Here is an 18,827-nt window from a genome sequence, read left to right on the forward strand (position 1 = left end):
AAGGAAGCCATGTGAAAAAAAAAAAAAAAAAATGGATGTAGGAATGTTAACATAGTTATGAGAATTAAACATGCTCAGATATTGCAGAGTTTTGTAGGATTTGACAGGAGTTTGATTGTATTTTAAAGGTAATGGAAATCTTATAAGGAATCTCGTGACTTATAGTGTTACTCTTCAACAAACATTTGTAAATAAAATGGCACTTGCTCCTGCGCAAAAATGAGCTGCAAAGGGGAAAGAAGAACATAAGGTTAGTAAAGAACTAGAAACTTATAACACAAGTCTAAAGAGAGACCATGGTGGCATATGTCAGGATGATGGCATTGGTTATACAGACAACAAGACATCAAGTTAAGACATATGTTGAGTTTTATGATGGACATGGTGTTAGAGGTGAAAAAGATGTGTCAAAATGCTGAGTTTCAGCTGGCTGTGGTGGTACACACCTGTAGTCCCAGCACTCTGGGAGGCTAATGCAGGAAGATCACATTTGAGTCCAGACTGGGTAATTTACTTGCTTAGTAAGACTCTGAAATTAAAAAAAAAAACATAATTAAAAAAAGACTGGCAGTGTAGCTCAAGTAAATTTGCTCTTTAGGCAATTTCTGTCTTTTAGTGAAAGTAGAGTATTGATGTCTTCAGCCACGATTGCTGTATTTTCTATTTGTTCCTTCAATTGTCAGGTATTGAGTTATACGTCAGAACACTGTTGTTAGATACATATGTTTATACTTGTTCTATTTTTTTTGCTGTTGTTGATCCTTTACTGTTATCTCTGGAAGCAATACTGCTATCTCTAGAAATATTTTTTTTTGGCTTAACATTCATTTTGGTATTAATATATATCCTTAATCTACATTTTGTTATTATATTTCACTATCCTTTTAATTTGCTTTAAAGCTAAAATGTGCATTTTGTGACAGACGATATGTAAACGATTTTTAAAATGTATCTGTTAATTTCTATATTTTGATTGGTGTTTTACTCTGTTTCAATTATGTTAGGGTAGGATGCTCATCTGCTGTTTTGCTATTTGTTTTTGCTGTCTGTGTCTTTTTCATTCTGTTCCTCCATTGTGGTCTTCTTTTGTATTAAATAGATATTTTCTAGTGAATCATTTTATCTTTCTTGTTTCTTTATTATATTTTTTCAGGGTTTTTAGTGGATTCCTCGATATTACCGTTAATATTTTAAGGCAATTTTGTTGAGATGGATAGCAATATAATTTCCTTGGCCTATAAACAATATGCTAGAATAGAGACTATTATAGAGTTGTACATTCCCTGTTCCTTTGTGCTGCAATTGTTATAGAAATATTGTAATTGTATCTATATAATTTTATAATTATTTTTTCATGTATATTTGTCTTTTAAATAAAAGTAGCAAAGTTATAAATAAAAATAATTTGTTCTTTTTTATTAAACTAGATAATTTCTTTTTCTGATGGTTTTACTTTCTTTTGGTGGATTGAAGCTACTGTTCAGTATTCTTTCATCTCAGTCTGAAAGACTGTCTTTAACAATTACTGTATGTCAGAATTGATAGTGGCAAATTCTCTCAGGATTTGGTCTTGAGGAAATGCCTTATTTTCTCCATTGTGTTTAAAAGGTAGCTTTACTGCATATAGAATTCTTGTTTGACAGACTTCTCTTTTCAGCACTTTGAATATATTATCTCATGGTGTGGATTGTGTGATTTATAATAAGATATATTTACAGCATGGATGGGGGAGTGGGCTCCCCCAGGGGGCACATTTTTGGGGATTACTGGCCAAAAGGAAAATTTTATTATACCAATTTACTCCATTTTGACACTGCAAAGATTCGAGTACATTGAATTCCAAATGTTACATCTGCAGTTTATTATGTTCTTAAAATATTACCTCATTTTCTACTGAATGCACTCTTTGCGACATTTGTGACATTTTGTAAATAATTCTTTAAAAATATTTTTACTAATAAGATTATTAGTATTGACTTTACTCACATCAATTAACTATTATAATTTATTATGGTACAATGATGGTAATGATTTATAGTTCTTTTGAACTGTATTTGATGGCAAGCGAAGGTTTCCTATGTGCATCTGAAGGCAGCAGTATCTCTAGCCACATGACTTCTTACACAGGAATTGTATCGCGTGGTCTCCATTGTGGCAGCCACTTGGTACGACTGTGTACAAGCAGTCATGTGGCTGGAGACCTGCTTTGTTCAATCTCTGTGTTGACTGATGAGACGGCCTGGAGTAGGCACAGCCTTTGCACACTAGTTCTGGCTCCCATGAACAGATTTTTCCACCTTCAACAAGTTGCAGCATTTTTGCAGCACAATCCTATTAAACTATATATTGACTGTAATGAATAAATATTTGCAAAATATATTTTAATTTTTTCTATCGATCATTTTAATATTCTACTTTAAATAATATCGTGGGCTACTGAATTTTTATTTAATAAATAAATAATTATAAAAACATTTTTCCTATGCATCATTTTTATTCTCTATTTATAGAGGTTAACATATTCAGATATGTTGGAAAGCAGTGAATTGAAGGACTGCTCTGAGCAGCACAAACTCTAGCTACACAACCGCGTAGTCGTTAGTCTTATGAAAGTCTGCTTGTCTATGTTAACTCACTCTTTGCTTTCAAAAGTTTCTCTTCGCTTTAGCTTGTCTGATTTGGACTCTGATATCTATAGCTGTGGTGGTTATTTTTAGATTATTCTACTTGCAGCTCTTTAGGTATCTTTGATGTTTAAATTAATATTTTCATCAACTTGAAAGTTTTTGACCATTCTTTCTTCAAATACATCCTTTGTCCTTTCCCTTCTCTTGATGGCATTGTCATCATGGGTATGTTAATAGGCTTGATAGTGTGGTGAAAAGGTTCTTAAGGCACTGTTCCATTTTTAACTTGATTTCTTTTTCCTAGTCAGACTAGACAATCTCTCATGAACTATTAAATCCACTGTTCTCTCCATCTTTCATTAAATCTAATAATTTTTTCTTTTCAATTATTGTACCTTTTGAATAAGGAATTATTTCTACATATATTCTTGGTGACACATCATTGTAAATATGCTTTTATTTAGGTGTCATTTAGATATCATTTTATATATAATTTCTCTAGATATACCCCTTTAATTATTTGCATATATTTATAATAGCTGACTTGAAGTCTTTTTTATTTTTAGAAGATTTTACTTGAAATTGATATCATTTCTTTCTTAAATGTTTGATAAAATTCACCAGAACTCAGCTATATGGGAGTTTTCTCTGTGGAACAGTCCATACTTGTGAATTGAATTTTCAAGTAAATGTGGATAGTCAGAAATGACTTTTATTTATTCCTCAATTTGACCGTGGTATTCATGGAAGTACCTCTTTTGTTTTTCTCAAAAGTATGGCTTAAAATTGTTCATAAAAATAACAAGCCAGAGATTGTGATGTCCACAGCCTTGTTTTTGCTTCCTAGCATTGTCTTTGCTAGTCTGGGTCTCTTCTGGTTCCAAATGAATTTCAGGATTATTTGCTCTAATTCTGTGAGATATATCGTTGGAATTTTGATTGGAATTGCATTAAAAGTGTATAACAGTTTTGGAATTGTGGCCATTTTCATCATGTTCATCATGTTCCTACCCAAGAACGAGGGATATCTTTCCATTTTCTGTCATCCTCCCCAAAAACTGCAGCCAAAAGACTTCTAGACTTCATAACCAAATTCAGCAGCATAATTGGATATAAGGTCAACACTCAAAATTTTTTTATTCTCCTACACAAATAACAGACTCACTGAGAAAGGAATTTGGGGAAATAATACCTTTCACAATAGCACCCAGAAAAATGAAATACCTAGGACTCAATCTAATTAGGAAATAAGACTAAATAAAGACTTCTGCATTGAAAACTATAGTACTGTGAAAAAAGAGATTGATTTGAAGTCTGTATATGCTGTGTCCAAAGCAAAACCTATACCCTAACAGGGAAAGAAACTGTTTTTTGTGGGGTTTTTTTTTTTTTTTGGCCTTTTTATGTGGCACATATTCTGGCTTTGTTTTGAATGTCTTATAAACTTACTTTAAACACTTAATACTTTAGTTAATAAATCTGTGTTAGTCTACTCATACTGCATAAATATTATAGACTAGGTGGTTTTTATGACAGAAATTTGTTTAGTCAAAGTTCTAGAGACTAGCAGTCCAAAACCAAGGTGCCAGCAGATATAGATGGGCTAGTTCCTGGGATTGTAGTTGTTTGTTTTCTCTCAGTGAGGCCCCCAGCCTTTCTTTGTTTGGTGTACATCATGGGGAGGAGAAGAAAGCAATGAGGATGAAGAGGGAGAGGATAGGAAAAGAAGGAGGAAAGGAGGAAAATGAGGAGGAGGAGGAGGAAGAGTAGGAGGAAGTGGAGAAGACTAGTTTCTCTTTTACAAGTACATTATTCTATCAGATCTCATGATTTCATGTAACTGTAATCACCATAAATATTTCCTTAGGATCCCTTTCCAAATCTAACTACACTAGGGTTTCAACATATGGATGTTGGGCAAGGCACAACTTTGTTAACAACTACGACATAAGGTTTCCCCCAAGAGATTTCATTAACCAACCAGTATCTTGTTAGAGTCTAGGAATGATTACTTTTAATTGTTTCATCATAATTTTCTTGTTTTTGCTTAGTGGTTCACTGAAATTCTCGATCCATTCCAAAAGTCAATTTCAAGTTTTCCTTGACTTGAACACAAAATCGAGCCATTTGCTCACTATTATATAGACTAGGGCTTTGGGACCTTAGGAGAGACCTTCCTGTTTGAAGTGGTTTTTCTCAAAGGACTGTAATTCTTCTTAGAATTTTCAAAATGTACCAGTTCTTTGTGTAGGCCAAAATGGGTGAAGGAATACACAAAACACAAATGAAAAAACTTGTTTTTCTGTTGTGTTAATAGTTTTACTCATGAATGATTTGGTTACAGAGATGATGCTGTTTTGTCTTCATATTTTTTATAAATTTCTGTAACTAATGTATCATTTTAATATTTAACAGGTTGAGAAGTATGTCTCATTTTGAACTTGTTGACATTGGACAATAATGTAGAATCATGACATAATGCCAATATCAGCAATTAATAATTCAGGCAGAAGTAATTTATTAGAGAGGCATTATAAGAGAAAAAACGACTTTTGAAGTTAGACATATCTGTGATTTAAATTTTAATTCAACATTTTAAGCAACACATTGATTCTTTATTCAAGGTATAGTTCCTATATCTTTAAGAAAAAAGGACAAAGCAATGATAAAACAAGGTTGTTTTAGAATTAAATAACACATCAATAAATTAACATTTATTAAGCTCTCACTAAAATTGTAGGTTACTTTTCCATCCATAAGAGTAATCCAGGAGAGCCCAAGAGGTAGTCTACAGAGTGTTAATATCACTATTCATCAATAAAAGGAAGGAAGATTTATGTGAATTCTATGTAGAGCAGCCTAATGAGATAACTGGATGTCGGTCACTTTCTTTGAAAGAGGGTCAGAAATAACTCCAAGATGTTGTGAAAACAAAATATCACTGATGAAGTTTCTGTGATCTTATATAGAATTGGCTTTTTACATGTAGAATATAGACAAATGAATTTTTCAGTTTTATTTGCTAGACCTTGATCTATGTTTATCCACGACTTACTCTAAAGGTAATCAATGAGTTTTATTTTGTTCCACACTCTTAATCTTTGATTATTGTATATGTTTAGAGGTTTGCCATTTGTAGGCTCTCAAGATATTGCAAATTATATGTAATTTCAAAAGTTTTTTTTCCTTCCTAGATCACTTGTTTTTTCTATATGTTTGCTGTCATTTTTTTTCTAGTTTCATCAATTATATAGTGGATATTAGTTACCACATGCTTGAGGTTATCTTTCACTTAAAATTTTTGCCATCCTTGTCCTTCTATAACACTAATTTTTAGAAATAAGTTCATATTTTTAGCAACAAATTCTACCTGCATAAACACAGGTATATTTCTGTATAATGATTTAGATTGTTATATGTTTGGTATGAATTTTCACATAGATAACCTTTTTTAAATTGAGTTTTTTGGTACATTTTAGGTATACAGTACAGGGACAAGGGGAAAAATGGAAACACAGATAACCCTTTGAGTTATTATAAATATAGCAATAAAATTCTAGTTTAAATCATGTCTAATGCTATTGCTAGTTCTCATTTGGCTTGCTTTCCAATTTTTACCTTTTATTTAACCACTAAAATGGAGTCAAATAATAGCAGACTTACAACTTCATTTCTATGTTTTAGTAAGTTGTTAAATTTAATTTATGACTTTCATATTAATATCTTAGACTTCATAATTTCTAACACTTAAAGCGGACTTATATCTGATTAATGTCATAAAAATTCCTGCTGTCATTGACTAATGTGAAGTAATGCTTTCTAAATTTACTATCATGTCCTGAAAATTTGTGGTCAATAAGTTAAAAAAAAATAGTTGCTGCTGTTGTTGCAGTAGATATAGAATAAGAGCTCTAAAGAATATTACTCAAAATATGTATCCAGATCAATAAACTGTATTCTACAGGACTCTCTCCAGCAGGAAAAAAAAAAAAATGGCCCGAGAAGAACATGGGAATGCTTTGCCATTTTTCCAAAACTGTGAAAATACCCAAATTAGCCAGTTTACTCATCCTTGATTTCCGCAGATGGCTGAGTTTCCATTAACTCCGCAGAGAATGAGCTGCAGACCCAGGCCCTTTACATGTCATCTTGACAAGACATAATGTCCGACCTTGTTTGTGTATGCCGTCCCCTTCTTCCTCTAGCTTGCTGCACTACTGGTGGTCTGCCTGTGTGCAACACAGATGTTTCTCTCTCTACAGCGTGCTTTATTTTTCAAGTAGCTTGGAAGAGCATATGTTTCTATGTGAGACTGTTCCTTCCTTCTCCCACCACCTTCTCGTGCTACATAAACAGTCTTCATCCTGCCCCTCAGATCTGGGGCACATGAGACTTTCACAGATGTCAATTTTTTTTCAGCCTGTTTGCCTCTGGTGAACGTGGTCTTCAGATAATGGCTCCCTTCCTTCTCTGTTCCAAATGACTCGGAATGCAGATTTTTTCCCTCCTTTCAACTCAGTTTCCTTCTGTGACCCCAGCATATTTTCGTCCCCTTTCTTCTAAGTCTTTCTTTGTACTAGCTCTCCAGATGGGATCAAGAATGAGCTCTTTCTGCTCTGCATTTTATTCTCCTTACTACTCTTTCGTTTGCAATAACTGGAAGAGGCAGACTTCACACATTGAATATTGCACATGCACGGTCACCTACATTTTTCTCATTTGTGTTTTTTAATTTGATGTTCTTTCTCATTTGATTTATTATTCTTATTTTCCGCAGACATGTTTACTTATTTTTTTCCATTTTTGCTACTTTCTCATATAGAAAGAAAAACATATATACCTGAATGCATGTGTGTGTATATTGTAATTCTGTATATAACATAGAGAGGTCACAAATATTTGAATAAAGATGTTTTCCTCTATTTTTATGAAGAAGACTCTCAGCTTCTTTTTAATTATTGGACACATATTTGCTGAGTGTGTTTCGTGTGCCAGAAATTCCTTTGTGTGCAAGTATTGGGGCTATAAGCAAAACAGAGATGTTCTTTCAAGGGATTTCTAGAATGAAGGACAGGCATACATACAATTAGAAAGTACACAAATAATTAAGAACATTATGGGGGGATTAAGCCGAAATCTAAATGATAAGCAGGAGCCTTAATAAGAAAGATCAGGTGATAAGGATTCCAAGGTACGAAAACAAGCACAAAGTCTCTGAAGAAGGACCAGCAGTGGCATGGGTGAGAAACAGGAGAGAAGCCAGCTACTGCAGGGTCATCAGCAGCATGGGAGGGGGCGATGCTGTTCAGGACAGGGAACAGATGCAGCTCACCAGGGACACGTCAGAGAGGGTGAGACTTTTATTGTGAAATGCCCTAGGAAGTCAGTGAAACTTTTAAATTTTAAAACGTTGATATAATCTGATTTATATTTTTGAAATATGGGATTGACTACTGTGGTTATTTATTGTGGTGAGGCAAAGGTAGAAGGGAGGCCATATAGATCATATTTTATTATTATCAACCTTGAGATCAACTATAAAAGTATTTATTTTTATGGAGAAGAATTACCGACACTTGTGTTTTTTACATTTCTCTTTTAAACCAGTGTGCAATGCTTTTAGTTGAACAGTGATGACTTCTCTATTCCTCAAACTCAAATTTATTACCTTAGCATAAAAGTTTCTGGGATTTTACTCTTTAACTTGTTTCTGTAACTCAGAATATCCCCTTCCCATCATGAACACATTGACTCAGCTCCACTCTGATATATCCTGGTCCCTCATCAGGCTTTAAGACTTGCGCATCTGTCTCTGCTCATCCTTGTTGGTTAAACAACATCTCCATTTCTCACTCTCTACTCACAGAGGGCCTCTTCTGTGAAGCATTTCTGACCACTTCATGTGTAGTCTACACACATTCTGCACAGGATTCTATCCAAGTGTCTGAAATATGAATGTTTATGAGTGAATAGACAGAAGTGGAAAATGTTGCAGGGCCCCCAAGGACAAACACAACAAGGGATCCCGAGAGAAAGTTAGAATTTATTAACCGTAACCAAAAAGCTATACAAGGAGTTTTGAGGAATCTAAGTGAGAGAGTAGCAATATCTAATTCATTGTTTGGGAAGTTTACCCTGACTATACACTGGCAAGAGAAGCACATAGGATGATGAAACGTGACTGATAGGGAGCTAAGACATGATGGGGGCTTGAAACCTTTACCTTTATACACACGTGGACATGCTGTGGACGCAGCGAAGGAAGCATGGGTTCAGGAATGTTGAGACAATATCTCATTGATTAGTGATAACAGGGGAATGCAATTCAACAAGAGGGCACGAGGAACGGAATGGAAACCGAGATCCCTCACATTTTTGTTTTGAAATCAGGATAGAAAGTGATTTGATTCACAAAACTAGGCATGTGGAATACCCTTTTGGGTGGTAAGATGTATCTTTCACTTCACCTGCTTTAACAACAACAACAACAACAACAACAATTACCGATTCTTGTTTTTGTAGTAAAACTATTTTTCTCAGTTTTAGAAGTCAGCCTTTATGTTACTGTTCTTTGTCTCTATCTATTGTGATTTTTTTTTTACTTTTATAGCTTAATTTTGAATCTGCTGACTAGAGTAATACAAAAGTAGGAAACTTTGGTGTTCCCGTATCAACGCACATCGATGGAGTAACCGTGTTTTCTGTTGGGCAAGTGCTGCGAAGGAGCTTGTGAGCCAGAGATATCCTATTTGGGGACTCAGGAGAGATGGAGACAGACCATTTCTTTGGTCTTGATCTCTTTTGCTTTTTCCTTTCACAATTACTACGGATAAAATTCACAAGCAGATTTAGCTTTTTTTAAAAATTGAGTTTATTGGTACATTTTAGGTAGACAGTACAGTTACATTCATAATTGGGATCTTGTACCTCTACATGACAGGTCTTGGTTCTCATTTTTTCCCCTTGTCCCTGCCCTCCCTTCACCCCTTGCGGATTTAGCTTTTAAATCACTTTTCAAACTTGTTCACATTTTTAGAATGTGAGGTACCTTTGCTCCAATGACAGTGGAGCATTTAATAATACCGATGATAAGATTATTGCTAAATAATCTTCTAGTGTTTCCATTTACTTTGGAAGATAAGTTATATGGTCCATCTAGACACTGGGGATGTTGAACAGGGAGAGGCTGCAGTTGTCATTAGATCGTCCAGGCTCAGAGATGGTTCAGAAGTCTTGAGAGAAGTGAAGAATGCAGTAATGCAGACTCACTGAGGGAGAAATACCCTGATAGCCAGAGCGCCATGTGTGAAGGCCCCGAAGCATCTGTGTAACTGGTATATTCTAGAACAAGATGGATCCTCATGGGTACCAAATAGGCAGAAAAGAGCTGGTAACCATAACTATATTGATCATATCAAAGGCTGTGAGATTAGATGAAACCTTAAAGGCATGACAGCACACTATTGTAATCTCAACCACTCAGGGAAATGAAGCAGGAGGCTCACTTTGAGTTTGAGGCCAACCTGTGCTACATAGTGAGTTAAAGACAGGCCTAACTGCCTGGCTAGACCCTGTCTCAAAACAACAACAACAGCAACAACAAAAGGATGAAGTATTAAAGAGAAGTACTACAAATAGAAAAAAAAAGTATTCAATGATCTCTGGTACATTCCTATGTTTAGAGATTCAGAAAATATGGAATATTAATAAAATACACAGAAAGATACTTTCAAACAGGTGGACAATAATCTTCAGGTAATAGGATAAACATTTTTTCCTCTACTTTTCATAATTTAAAAAGTTGGTCATATATTTTTTGTTTTTAAAATAATTTATCATTTGCCCTCAGCCCACAACTTTTCAATACTATGAGTTTTGAATTGCATAGACTTACACAACTATCATGCAAAATAAGATACATAATATTTTCATGATCCTAAAACATATTCATAGTACATTTGCAGGTCTTTTCCCCACTCTCATCCACATGTAAAAATTTTCTGGCTTTGATCACCATATATTAGTTTATTTACCTAAAGGTTCATATAAAATGGCTTTTTTTTTCTTACTATATTTGCTAAATGGTGCATGATTTTGTCAAATTTTATAGCAAGTACTCTGTTTCTTTTTTATTGGAAGTAGTGTCTTCTTGTACTTAGGTAGGTATACTTGACAATTAGCTTATCATTTTCATAATGATGCACATTTGACTTGTTTCCAGTTTTAGACTGTCACACAGAAGCTTGCTATGGACATTATTGGAAGCATTTTTGGGGACACACATTTTCGCTTTGCATACAAAAAATAAGAATAAAATTATTCTTCATAGAGTAGATGTAATCTAATTTTATGAGCTAGTGCAGCAGTTATGAAGAAGGAATATACTATTTTATATTCTACATGAACATTTTTAAACAGAAAGTAGCTGTTTTTTTTAAAAGTTACTCTGAGAATTATATACTTTCCAATATTCATTATACACTTTAGTCAAAATCCCTGTCCTAAAAGTTAGAAAAAACATTGTGTCAGGTTTTGTAATCGTTCTGTGATATTTTATTGAAGTTGTAGGTAAAAAGCTCTCTGAGCCCATTTGTGAAGAGATAATTTATCATTTAATTAAGTATTATAGGCATATTTAACATAATCCGTTTCAACGAGTTTATTGGTACAATTTAGGTGTACAATACAATGACATTCATAATTTTCAGTTGCACAGTGATTGGAAGGAAGCTTCATCCTTTGACGTAGGCGGTTATCATTTTTCTTCAAGTTTCATTTGTTTGAAATAAAAGCTTTGAGGATCTGGAGACGGAGAACTAGAGCTGAGGAGTGGACCAGGCTTCTTCACTGAACAGTGGTGAGGTGCGCAGGCCAGAGGGCTCTTGAATCGGCAGAGGTTACAGCAACTGCAAGAATAGAGAAGCCAATGTACCAAACTGTCCTGGCATCGGATGTGTGCTCTGGATTAGGGGTCACCTGTAGAGTGTGAATTGCTTTCAGGCTTTTTTTTTTTTAAAAAAAAACACTTGTCCAAATGTTACAATGCATTTTAGATTTTCGATGTTTAAATTTAGTTTTTAAAAATGAGGTTAGACTTTTGATAAGTAACAATAAATGTTGACTATTGCCACAGTTACAATTAAGGACTCAAATATTGTATCCTGCATAAAATGAGAGAGGGGGAGGCAGAAGGAGAAGGAGAGAGCTGAATAATGAAAGAATTAATTTGGTGGTTCTCAATAAAGAGGAGGGAAAGGATTCCCTTCTTTATCCCAGGGGACATTGGCAATGCCAAGACAGTTTTGTCTGTTATATTTTCTGTGAGGGTTAACGATTACAGAGTGAATAAAGAATGGCAAGGATATTCTTACTTTACAATACCAGGACAAGCCCCCCAAACAGATAACCTTCTGGTCCCAAATATCAACACTGATTCGATTGAGAATCCTGTGTAAAATGATTAATGTGCATTGGAAGAGAATATTTTATACTTAAAAGATAATTGTATTGGTACACTTAAGGTATACAATAGAATGACATTCATTGTTGGAGATTTGTAAATTTTCATAATCAATCTTGATTTTTACTTTTCCCCCATCCCCCTGCCTCCCTTCAACTCTGCCCTCCCTCCCTATCTACAAAGATTTTGTTTCCTTTTTTAAAATTTCTCATATTAATTCCATCCCCTTCTTTCTTTCCCCTCCCCCTCCCATTTCCCCTTACCCTTTGTCCCTTTTCTTTCTATTTCACATTATCCATTATACCTTTTAGTCCTTATTTGCACTTTCATTTTCTCACACTAGAGAAACTATTTGGTATTTACATGAGTCCTATTTATTTCACTTAAGAGTATGACCTCCTCAATGTGCATCCATTTAACTATAAATGTCTCTAGTTTATCATTCTTTATGGCTGAGTAGTACTCCATTTTATTTAAAAAAACACATTTTATTTATCCAGTCTCCCACTGATGGGCAACTGGGGGTTTCCTAGTTTTAGTTATTATCAATTGTGCTGCTACAAACATGGCTGCACATTTATTGCTGTGGTATAATACTTTTAATTCTTTTGGGAAGATACCCAGCAGGGGAAAAGCTGGGTGAAATAGGGCCTTCAATCCTAGTTTTTGAGGTACCTCCATACTGCTACCCACAGTGGTTGCACCAGTCTGCACTCCTACCAACAATGAAGAAGGGTTCGCATCTCCCCACAACCCTGCCAATATTTGTTTTTGGTTGATTTCTTGATAGCAGCCATTCTTTCTAGCATGAGATGGAATCTCAGGGTTGTTTTCATCTGCATCTCTCAAATGACCAGTGATGTGGAACATTTTTTCATATGTTGATTTGCTGCTTTTACTTTTGAAAAATGCCCTTTCATTTCAGATGCCCCTCTTTGGATTGGGTCTTTAAATTTGGGAGGTCTATTTTTAAAAAATTATTTATATATTCTAGTTCCTTATATATTCTTTGTCTGAGGAACAACTGGTGAAAAAATTTTCCCACATTGTGGGTTGTCTCTTCACACTGGTGGTCATTTCTCTTGATGTACAGAAGCTTTTTAATATGAAGAGATCCCACTTGATTGCTGTGCTAGTTCATGTGCAACTGAGGTTCTACTCATAAAATCTTTTCCTACAGCAATGTCTTTAAGTGTTCTACCTAACCTCTCTTTCAGCCGGCTTAGTATTTCTGCTTTAATATTTAGATCTTTAATCCATTTCAATTTTAGTTTCGTGTACTGTGAGAGATACATGGCTAGTTTTAATCATTGGCAAAATGAAACCGAGTTTTTCCAGCACCATTTATTAAAGAGGTTATCTTTCCTCCTGTGAGGGTATTTGGCTCCTTTGTTGAAAATGAGGTGGCTCAGTTTGCCTGGAGTTGTTTCTGCATCTTCCAATCTGTTCCATTGTCTTCAGGTCTGTTTCTTTGTCAGTACCATGCTGTTTTATTTTTGTTTGTTTGTTTGTTTGTTTGTTTGTTTTTAATCACAGTAGCTTTGTCATATAGTTTCAAGTTGGGGATCGTGACCCACCCCACCTTGTCTTTATTGCCTAGAATTGCTTTTTCTATTCTAGGTCTTTTCTTGTTCCAAATGAATTTTTGTATTGTTTTCTCAAGATCTATGAACTATGCTGCTGGGATTTCAATTGGGATTGCATTAAGTCAATAGAGCAGTTTTGGAGTTATAGCCATTTTCATTATGTTGATTCTTCCTACCCAAGGGATGTCTCTCCATTTTCTGATATCCTCTTCAAGCTCTTTTTTCAGAGCGATGTAGTTTTTAGAGTAGAAGTCTTTGATTTCTTTTATTAGTTTGATCCTAGGTATTTCAATTTTTTTGATGCAATTCTAAAGAAGTTGATTGTCCCATTTCTTCTCAGTGAGTCTGTTTTTCATGCACAGAAAAGCTATTGACTTTTGGTGTTGACCTTGTATTCAGATACATTACTAATTTGGTTATTAAATCTAGAAGACTTTTGATGGAGTTCTTGGTGTCTTCTATGTAGAGTATCATGTCATCTGCAAATAATGACAATTTGACTTCTTCATTTTCTATCTTTATTCCTTTTATCTCTTTCTCTTGTCTAATTGCCGTGTCTAATGTTTCCAAAACTGTGTTGAACAGGAGAGGTGATAGTGGACATCATTGTCTTGTTCCTGATTTTAGTGTGAAGGATTTCAGTTTTTGACCATTTAGTATGATACTGGTTGTTAGTTTTACATAGATGGCTTTCATCAGATTGACGTAGAAACAATCTATTCCAATTTTCGGTAGGATTTTTATCATGAATGTGTTGTATTTTGTCAAATGCTTTCTCTGCATTTACTGAGATGATCATATGTTTTCTTCCTTGGCTCTGTCAATATACTGCATTACATTTATTGATTTGCTTATGCTTCCTTCATGAGGTTGATTCCTAGATACTTCATTTTTTTTGGATTCTATTGTGAAAGGAATTGTTTCCTTAATTTCTCTCTCAGTGAGTCTGTTATTTGTATACAAGAAGGCTATTGATTTTTGAGTGTTGACCTTGTATGCAGCTACTCTACTAAATCTGTCAGTTAAGTCTGGAAGTCTTTTGGCAGAGTTTTTTGGGTCGTCTATGTAGAGTATCATATCATCAGCAAATAATGACAGTTGAACTTCTTCATTTCCTATCTATTGCTTTTCTTTCTTTCTCTTTTGGCTAATGTTTCCAAAGCTATATTGAACAGGAATAATAATAGTGGACATCCTTGTCTTGTTCCTGATTTTAATGTGAATGTTTTCGGTTTTTGGTCATTTAAAATGAAGTTGGTACTTGATTTTTCATAGACAGACTTTATCTATTGAGATAAAGGCCAACTATTCCAATTTTTTGCAGTGTTTTTTGCATGAATGGGTGTTGAATTTTGTTAAACACCTCTTCTGCATCTATTGAGATGATCATATGGCTTTTGTTTTGACTCTGTTAATGTAGTGTATTACATTTATTGATTTGCATATGTTGAACTATCCTTGCATCCCTGGAATAAATCCCACTTAGTCGTGATGTATGATCTTCTTGATGATCTTTTGTATTCTATTTACTAGTATCTTACTGAGGATTATTCCATATATGTTCATTAGGGAGATTGGCCTATAGTTCTCTTTTTCAGTTGGGGTCTTCCCCTAGTTTTGCAATCAAAGTAACACTTGCTTCCAGGAATGAATTTGGAAGTATTGCTTCACTTTCAATTTCATTGAAGAGTTTAAAGAGTAGTGGTGATAGTTCTCTAAGTGTCTTGTAGAATTCAGCAGTGAAGCCATCAGGACCTGGGTTTCTCTTTGTTTGTAAATTTTTAAACTACATTTTCAATTTTCCTGATTGTAATTAATTTATTTAGATTTTTAAAATCTTTTTTCAATATTAGTAGTTTGTATGTATCTAGAAATCTGTCCATTTCTTCTGTGTTTTCCATTTTATTAGAGTACAGGTTCTCAGTGTAGGTATTGATAATCCTCTGGATTTCTTCTGGATCTTTCATGATTTCACCTTTTTCATTCCTAATTGCATGGATTTGAGCCTTTTCTTTCCTTTTTGACAAGGTTGGCTTAGGGTTTACTGATTTCACTTAATCTTTCAAAAAGTCAACTCTTTTATTCGTTGATTTTCTGTATCATTCTTAGGCTCCATTGCTCTGATCTTTATAATTTCCTCCCTTGCATGAACTTTAGGTTTGTCCTGCTCTTCTTTTTCTAGGACCTTCAGATTCTCTGTTTTCCTAGTGTGGGCATTCACTGCAATGAATCTGCTATGTAGAACTGCTTTCATTGTGTCCCATAGATTCCTGTATGTTGTATTGTCAATATCATTTATTTGTAAAAACTGACTAATTTCTTTTTTAATTTCCTCTGTGACCCATTGGTTGTTCAGGAGAGTGTTCAATTTCTATATGTTTATGAAGTTCTTAGGTTTCTTATGCTATTGCTCTCCACTTTAATTTCACTATGGTCTGATAATATATGTGGGATATTTTCAGTTCCTTTACATTTATTTAAACATGTTCTATGGGGTAGTGTGTGGTCTATTTTGGAGAATGACCCAAGTGCAGTTGAGAAGAATGTATGTTCTGATTTTGTGGGTGGAACACTCTGTGGACATCTATTAAGTCCATTTGTCCAAAGTCTTGGTTCAGTTCTATTATTTCATTGCTGATTTTTTTTTGTATAGATAATCTGTCTATTTGTGACAGTAGGGTACTGTGATCCTTCACTACAAATGCAAAAGTGCTTACTTGCTTTTTCATGTTCATTAAAATTTGTTTTGTATAGTTGGTGGCATATTATTTGGTGCATGTATAGTTATGATTGTCATCTTTTCCTCTTGGATAGTTCCCTTTACAAGGATGTAAGTGGTCTTCTTTGTCTGTCTTAATTAGTTTTGGTTTGAAAGCTACTTTGTCTGCAAATAATATAGCTACCACTGCTTTTTTCCAGTTTCCTGTCACATGGAGAACTGTTTTTGATCCTTTTACTTTCAGTTTATGAATTTGTTTTTAAGGTGGTGTTTTTCTTATTTACAACATATTGTTGTATTTTGTTTCTTAATCCATTCTGCCTATTTCTTTTGATTGTTGAATTAAGCCCATTAACATTGATGGTTATAACCGACATGTATTGACTTATCATAGTCATGTTATTGTCCTGTTGTTGATCATTTTTTTATTTTCCCCCCTCTTCCTTTAATTTCTTGCCTTGCCAGTGGATTTGCTTTGTTGGGCCTGATGGAATTGTGCCCTTCATTGTCTTTTTTCAGGATATTGTTTAGAATTGTTTGCAGTGCTGGTTTGGTACTCCTGAAATTTCTCAGGTGTTCTTTGTCATGGAAATACATTATTTCCCCATCAAGTTTGAAAGATAGTTTTGCAGGATATATCATTCTAAGTTGGAGGTTGTTTTCTCTTAGGACTTGGAATATCTCACTCCAGGCTCTCCTTGACCTAAGGGTTTGTGTTGAAAAGTCTGCTGTGATTCTGATGGTCTTTCCTTTGCATGTGATTTGTTTCTTTTCTCTAACTGCTTTTAGTATTTTGTTCTGTTGGGTTTCTGGAATCTTGATTGTTATATGTCTAGGCATAGATTTTCTTTTGATCATGGCTAGTTGGAGTCCTATATGCTTCACTTATCTGTATGTCAAATTCTTTTGCTCTGTTTGGGAATTTTTTCTGTCATTATTTGTGTGAATAGTTTTTTTATGTCATTTGTACTTTCTCCTGCTTTTTCATGGATTCCTATCAGTCTTACATTATTCTTTTTTGTATCATCTAGGAGCTGTTGGATCTCTTTCTCATAGTCCCTTATTATTTTTGAGATCCCTCTTTTTTATTAATTTTATTGGTACATTTAAGGTATAGCATGTAGTGACATTCATCATTGGAAATTTGCACCTTGGATTCATCTTGGTTCTTATTTTTTTCCCACTCCCCTGTCCTCCCTTCAACTCTTCTACTCCTCCTTATCTACAAAGACTTTGTTTCCATTTTTTCTTTTTCTCATATTTATTTCATTCCCATCTTTCTTTTCTCCTGCCCCCTCCCTATTTCCCCTTTCACTTTGCAAAAAAGACCCCTCTTTAGATGGTCACTGACCACAATCCTATCTTTTATATCTAGCACTCTATCTTCACATTCACTCATTCTGCCTCAAATGCTTTCAATAGTTTTTAATCTCCTGAGTATCTGTTTGAATCCATTTCACGGATTCCATTTCTTTCCTATGTTATGTTTTCATGGTTTCCATTTCTTTCTTATGCTGGGCATTCACGTCTTCCATTGTGGTCCTGAGCTCATCTATTTTTTTTCTGTTTCAAATCATGTCTTTCATCTTGCTCACCATCTCTGGGGTTATCTTGAAATTATTTCTGTTTTGAATTTTTCTAGTGCCTCATTCATCTGTTTTGTTACTTCCTGTGCTATGAGTTCAGGGTGTTCAGGTGGTTGACTATCAGACTTTTCCACCTCATTTTCCCCAGACTATGCCTTTGCTGAGCTGGAAGTGTGTGTTTGTTCCTTGCTTAAATGTTTTCTCATTTCTATTTTTGTTGTTGGTGCTGTCCTTGGTTTAATTCCTCAGTTAATAAATTGATTTTCCAGATATATCTGGTTCTTAGGTTTTGGGTTTCTAATACTCTGAGACACTCTCATTTTCACAATACCAGGAAGGACAACTGATTATATCAATCACAACACCTTAGCTCAAGTGATACAATCAGCAACAAGAATAACATCAAGCACAGTTTAATACATGACAATTTGTGGAAGTTATTAATCTATCACCTATAACCGTGTGAATTAAATCAAAATGGAGTCCCAGCCCAAAATATTTTTATAGTCAATAACTCTTTAATATAGTGACTTTACCATATGGGATGGGACTTGGAATGAGTTGGAGATGGAGCAATAGATAAGTAAGATAAGGATATATTAGAAATAAAGCCAGAGGGCACAGGGAGATCATGCAAACACTGTTAACCTGTTGAAGAGCAGAGGAAAAGACAGGACAAAACAACATGTACAATAACAGAACTACCCAACAGCAATAGGGAGACTAGAAGTTATATTCACTTTCCTTTAAAACTAGTGACAATTGAGAAAATGAAAAAGAGAAGAAAAGAAAAAGAAAAAAGAAATTCAAATTAGGACAGGAACAGGAGCAAAAAAGGAGAGCAATGAA

The 18,827-nt window shown here is 34.5% G+C and overlaps 1 long non-coding RNA gene across 2 annotated transcripts in view; it reads left to right on the plus strand.

Moving 5' to 3' along the window:
* LOC104863017 overlaps nucleotides 1-18,827 on the plus strand; it is a 69,373-nt gene that overhangs the window by 25,782 nt on the left and 24,764 nt on the right. The gene's annotated exons all lie outside the window — the stretch shown is intronic.

Source organism: Fukomys damarensis, unplaced genomic scaffold, assembly GCF_012274545.1.
Source record: "Fukomys damarensis isolate Sample0158 unplaced genomic scaffold, DMR_v1.0_HiC HiC_scaffold_37, whole genome shotgun sequence".
Taxonomy (NCBI): domain Eukaryota; kingdom Metazoa; phylum Chordata; class Mammalia; order Rodentia; family Bathyergidae; genus Fukomys; species Fukomys damarensis.